The sequence below is a fragment of the Mirounga leonina genome, unplaced genomic scaffold (assembly GCF_011800145.1).
Source record: "Mirounga leonina isolate KUSES-001 unplaced genomic scaffold, KU_Mleo_1.0 Mir_366, whole genome shotgun sequence".
NCBI classification, from domain to species: domain Eukaryota; kingdom Metazoa; phylum Chordata; class Mammalia; order Carnivora; family Phocidae; genus Mirounga; species Mirounga leonina.
The window spans coordinates 8976453-8982457 of NW_023270709.1; the positions used below are offsets into that span (position 1 = coordinate 8976453).

Here is a 6005-nt window from a genome sequence, read left to right on the forward strand (position 1 = left end):
GGGGGCTGGTGTTGGGGGTGAGTGCTGTGTTTAATGCAGGTGTACATAACCCAGACGATGTCCGCATTCTGCTTTTTTGGAAATGCAATTTCCTCCAAGCCTAGAAACTGCTAACAGCCCAAACATGACTTCAAGGCAACATCAGTATGGAATGAATGGCGCAAAATGGGAAGACTGGACCTACTTTCCGTGAAGCATTTGTTATCTGAAAGTGTGCCAAGAACCAAAGTCCACTGCCCTTCAAACCAAAGTATATTGATTTCTTCTTATGCCCAGATAGGAACTGCATGAAACTTGAGGCTTGTGGGAAGTAATTTAAGGTGAAAATATTTTATGATACAGTAGTGTTTTTCTAAAAGCAAGATAATATAAATAAATACACCTGCAGCACCAATGATAAGGTTAAATTTTTTTATTTAAACATACCAATAAATAAATTCATGGGGCCACCACCAAGGGAACTCAAGGACACACATATCCTTAATCATAATGAGTCAAAGCAGGAGCAAGTAAGCAGGGCTTTCGAACTGAAATGTTTTTATACAATCCACAGCAACTTTTATACAATCCAAACAAGTGACTGTGTTCTCCAGATTGCATATTTTGTATAATGAAAGCATTTTGATGTTGCTTGTCTTCACTTATTATGATGATTTTTTTGCTTTACAAAAATGCCAGGATTAACAAAAACCTGACCAAAAATATATCTAGAAACCTAGCCCTACAATATCAGAACTTCCTTCTTCCAAAAGCAAAAGAGTTTCTTAGCTAAATAGCAAAACTACTGGCAGGTTTCCATGAGATTTTGAAAATAGTTTAATGGCAAGATGGCTCACATATTTTTCCATGAATACATTAGAAACAGATTGATGAGTATTAAAATATAAAACATAAATACTACCGTATACCATGGGATCTGAAACTCTGTTGGCATAACATACACTTAGTGAAGCACCAAGAAAGGAAAAGCACTCATAGCTAACTATTCGTGTCACAAGGCTTTCTTAGCACTTAGGGTTTTTATTTTAAGTGAATTTTTAAAAGTCCTTCTAGAGCTCTTTGGACATAGAATTTTTAAAATCTTGTATCACTATTCTGCATACACAAAAAGGGAAATATAAGCTAAACAAATTGGTTTAAGTTATGCCTAAAACTTTTTCCACAGAGAGAATCTACCTCTTCGGAATCCCTCTTTGATGCAGGACCTTGGAAATCCCTATTTTCCTACCCACAGTTGTCCTATGAGCCATCCAGAGCTTTCAGAAGAGTTCTGGTTAAGGCTGTATTTCTTCTAAAAGTCCTCCATGATCATCTGGGATTTTCCTCTAAGTCTCTGACACCTGCTGTCTGAGCTTTGATGCTCATACACTTGCAATGAGAACTGGGCCACACGCTGCCGGCCAACAGTGAGCATTAGGCATGGGGCTGACGCATGAGAAAGTGTTCATCTTAGAATCAATGAAATGGGGTGCCTATGCCCCCCCATAATTCATGTGTGAAATTTAACCCCCAAGGGAATGGCATTAGGAGGTGGGCCTTTGGGAGGTGACTAGGTCATGAGGGTGGAGCCCTCTTGAATGGGGCTAGTGCCCTTATAACAGGGACCCCAGAGAGTTTTCTCACCCCTTCCATCAGGTGAGGATTCAGTGAGGAGATGGCTGGGTGAGCCTCATCAGGAAGCAGACTCTCACCAGCCATCAAATCTGCCAGTGCTTTGATCCCTTGATCGTGAGCTTCTGGACTGTGAGAAAAAAAATGTCTGTTGTTTATAAGCCACCCAGTCTGTGGCACTTTGTTCTGGAAGCCCTAATAGACTAAGACATACTCAAACTTAACATGTACTTTTGCTGTCTCCCATCTCCACTCCCCCCTACCTAGATACAGTGTGTGTGTGTGTGTGTGTGTGTGTGTGGATAACTTTTAGGGAAGGAGGAAAATCTGACATCTATAATAAAAAGCAGGAAAAAACCACAGCTGGAAAAAACATGACAAGCCCAGGATTTGGGTTTACTGTGGCAGTGGGCTTCCCAGAATACCTCCAGCTCATCCGCACTGTGAATGAGCCGTGCAGGAAGCTAAGCTGTGTGTGGTAGAAACAGCACAAGCTTTGGAGTCAGGCAAAGCCAAGCTTGGATGCTAGTTTTCTCCTTTAACCTGGCCAGTGATGCTCATGGCATGGGACCTCTCTAAGCTCCGGGTTGCTCTTCCGTAAAGAGGACAATTATAGTACATGTCTCACAGGGACTAAATAGAGTAACCTATGTAAATGCCATTAATAAATGCCAAGGATGTTTTGGTCCCCCCACTTATCCCTCCCTTAAAATACAGACCCAGGAAACACCCCCAAAAGCTGAAAATAAATGAGAGCCACCATTAAAAAAAAAAAAAGTTGAGGGACGCCTGGGTGGCTCAGTTGGTTAAGCGGCTGCCTTCGGCCTGGGTCGTGATCCCAGGGTCCTGGGATCGAGTCCCACATCAGGCTCCTTGCTCAGCAGGGAGCCTGCTTCTCCCTCTCTCTCCCTCTGCTTGTGCTTTCTCTGTCAAATAAATAAAATCTTAAAAAAAAAAAAAGTTGAAACATGTTTTTGTCTGTATTTCAACTGAGAAATACAGTGGCAATAATTTCTCCTGAAAATCATAGTTGTTCACCAGCACATGAAAATTACAGTGAAATATTGGGGGTAATTATTATTTTTTTTTTTTTTGGATTCAACTACAAATGGTGATTTTTCAAAGAATACCTGTTGGCATGACTCAAGTCTGTAGAGAAATGAGTTCTGTTCTGTCCTTTGGTGTCCATGGATGGAGTCAGAGAGACTCTTCTTGGGCACTGGCAAGTCCAGTCATGGGCAGATGGTTGGCGATGACACAGCCCAATCCCAAGGCTGGCTTGCTCAGAATGCTTTCTCTCCCCTCCCTTTCCTTAGGCATACCAACTGCAACATTCTCCTGGCTGCACCCAGTCAAAAGCCCCAGCACAGAGCATGCAAATGCAAACCTCTGCCTTCCAGGAAACCCAGCAAACCTTCTTCCCCGGGGGTTGGTTCCAGTAAAAGGTGGGGCTCAACTGCAATGGGCAGGAAACCCAAAACATAATCCCAAACTCAGCAGCTGCCTTTTATGGCTTTGGGAGATAATAAATCACTTTGCCTTTGTTTCCCATCTGTATAATGAGAATAATAGTCTTACCTCCTCTACAGATATGTTCTGATAACTAAGAATTTGGGAAATATGACTGTTTTGTCTCTTCTAAAAGGGGGAACATAGAGGGAATGCTAACTACCACTAGGGCATACTTGTGAATAAAATTCCAGCCTGACCATTTATAAAACCGTATTTCTGAAAGTCTAGTTTCTACTGCTACTCAAGGCCATGATATAGATAGTGGATAATCCTCTCTTTTGCTCTTTTACCTGTTTTTGGTCTCTGCAACTTATTTCCTCCCTGATTTTGGAAACAACCCTCCTTTCCATTGGGCATCTGCACTTTCCCCACCTCTGTACCACATCCCATCCCATCCCACTGTTATTTGGGGTCCCAAGCAAAGACCCAGGACTCAGGTCTGCATCTAGTTAGAAGACCCCATCTGCCTTAGCCTGGATTTTCCCGAAAGCAGAGCATTACATGCAATGATACGCAAAGAGGGTCCAGGGAGCAGGAATGAGGGAAGGAGGAAATGTTAATGCAAGGATGTATTATCAAGTTAACCCCAAAGATGGATGCCTGGAGAAAGATCTTGCTAGGGCTTTTGGAGCAATCTATGCAGTACATCTCAGAATCATCTACCTGAGGGATGAGAGACAAGAGCATTTATCCCCTGGCCTCTGTCCCTAGCTCCATTGACCTCCATTTCCAGGTTGAGCATATGTGAATGTTGGGGGAGGTCCTGCAGATGTCCCTCACCAGGGTTTAAAACTGTGATGGGAAGCTAGAGGCATCCAAAGTTGAAATGAGGCACACGTGTCACCCAAAGAATCCTGACTGATAGAGTATAGATTTAGCACCAAGGAGCCCCGCAAAGTAAGGAACATCACAAGATGAAGGGCTCACCCCCATTGGAAAGGACCATTTTGCAACTGACAGCAACTAAGGAGCCCCTCTTAAACTTGAACTTGGAGGCCAAGAGTTTAAATCTCTGATGATTGTGGTAAATTTTCTATATACATATTTAGACAGTCAGGAAAATTGAAGCAAAATCTTTTAGTAGATAACTTTCTCTATACCATACAAAAATGAGTGAGTTGTTTCCTACTGTCTCTTTACCAGCCAACTTTGACATTTTGTATTAAGTATGATCAATAGAATACAATCTCAATGAGATGATTTATGAAAGAAGTGTGCCAGTGTTACATAAATTTGACAAATACTGTATACACATTTCCTTGATTCTAATACTAACTTTTACCAACTCTTCCACATTTCTAAACTCAGAATTCATCTCATAATTAGTGTGCAGCATTTCCTTACATCCTCTTATGGGCTGAATTTCATTCAGTGAAATTCATATATTGAAGCCCTAACCCCCAGTACATCAGGATGTGGCTCAGTTTGGAGACAGGACCTTTACAGAGCTGATTAAGTTAAAATGAAGCTGTTTGTGTGGGCTCTAATACAATCTGCTTCATGTCTTTGTAAGAATAAGACATTTGGACTCCCACAGAAATGTGTGTGCCTGAAGGAAGACCACGCAAGCACACAGGAAGAAGGTACTTCAAGCCAAGAACAGAGGCCTCAGTAGGAACCACCCTTGTTGACACCTGGATCTTGGACTTAGAGCCTCTGGAACTGTCAAAAAATAAACTTCTGTTATTTAACTCACCCAGTGTGTGGAAATTTGCTATAGTAGCCCTAGTAGGCCAAGACACTTTCTATAAAGCTGTTATTAACCCAATGGCACTTTTTAAATCATAGCAGTTCTGAATCCAGGAAACATGATATATCTAGAGATTCACAATGCACATGAATGTATTAAATTCTCTGAGAAAGCCTGCAGCTTCTTTAACACTAACTCCTCTTCCATGTGCTTGATCACCATGATCTGGGTACCACAGCATGGAAGCCACTCTAGAAAGCATCAAGCAAATTTCCCTCAAATACGTGTGGAGCAATGGATTCAAAGAGGAAAACTGGGAATACCATTTCTTGGAGGAGGAAAGCTCATTCACACATGAGCAACCTGATACCTTCAACAAGGACCTCTATAAATTGATGGTCAAGAATAACAAAAACCACTTAGTGACAATTACTCCTATATTATCAGGCACACCTCACATTATGGACTACTCAGGCAGCCCCCCTCCTTGCACATTTCCCATATACACAAATTCCAGTTACCCTGTAGTAACCAAACTTAACTAATACCAGTCCCCCAAAAGCACAGTTCCAATTTCAGTCACCACAGTATATTAACTGTGAGTAATTGTGTCACGTACAAACTGCTGCTTGCACTTCAGTTCACAGACCACTACATAAATTACAGATGTGTGTCATGATCGGGGACCCACCATATCACTCCCTTCACAGCCTGCTGGTGACTGGTCACTGCGCATCTGGTATCAGTTCATGCACAGACAGCAAAGCATGCGGTTGTGTGGCCTCCTTATCTCCCAAGGGTAAACCCACATGACATTTTACAGAAATGGAGACTCCTTAAAGAGAATTAGCCAACAGAGTCAAAAGTGTAGCAAAGAAACAGAAAGTGGTGATATGGGAAGTAAAAGTTTAACCAGACGGGAGCAGAGTTATAGAAGAAATACCTGAAGGGCGTTGGGTGGGAAGGATGGGAAAGATGGTACTACTGCTGTTGTTTGAGAGATTCTAGATATGCAGCCAAAGGAACCCAGCAAACCTGTTGAAATAAACAAGGAAAATGATTATTAAAAAAAAAAGATGAAAATGCTGGCAAAAAAAAGTCATCTTAAGGGAACTCTCGGGGATATTTCATGGCATTCAAGGTAAAAGACAGAATGTTAGAAGCTGAGCCGAAATTAGAGAGGAATATAATT

General features: G+C 41.8%; 1 long non-coding RNA gene across 1 annotated transcript; it reads right to left on the minus strand.

Annotated features, from left to right (window-relative positions):
* Positions 1-397: 397 nt before the first annotated feature.
* Positions 398-2794, minus strand: LOC118027425. The gene is made up of 2 exons (XR_004683815.1): positions 2742-2794; positions 398-1741 (listed from the first exon to the last, which is right to left on the minus strand). It is a non-coding gene; the product is annotated as an uncharacterized LOC118027425 (long non-coding RNA).
* Positions 2795-6005: the final 3211 nt, after the last annotated feature.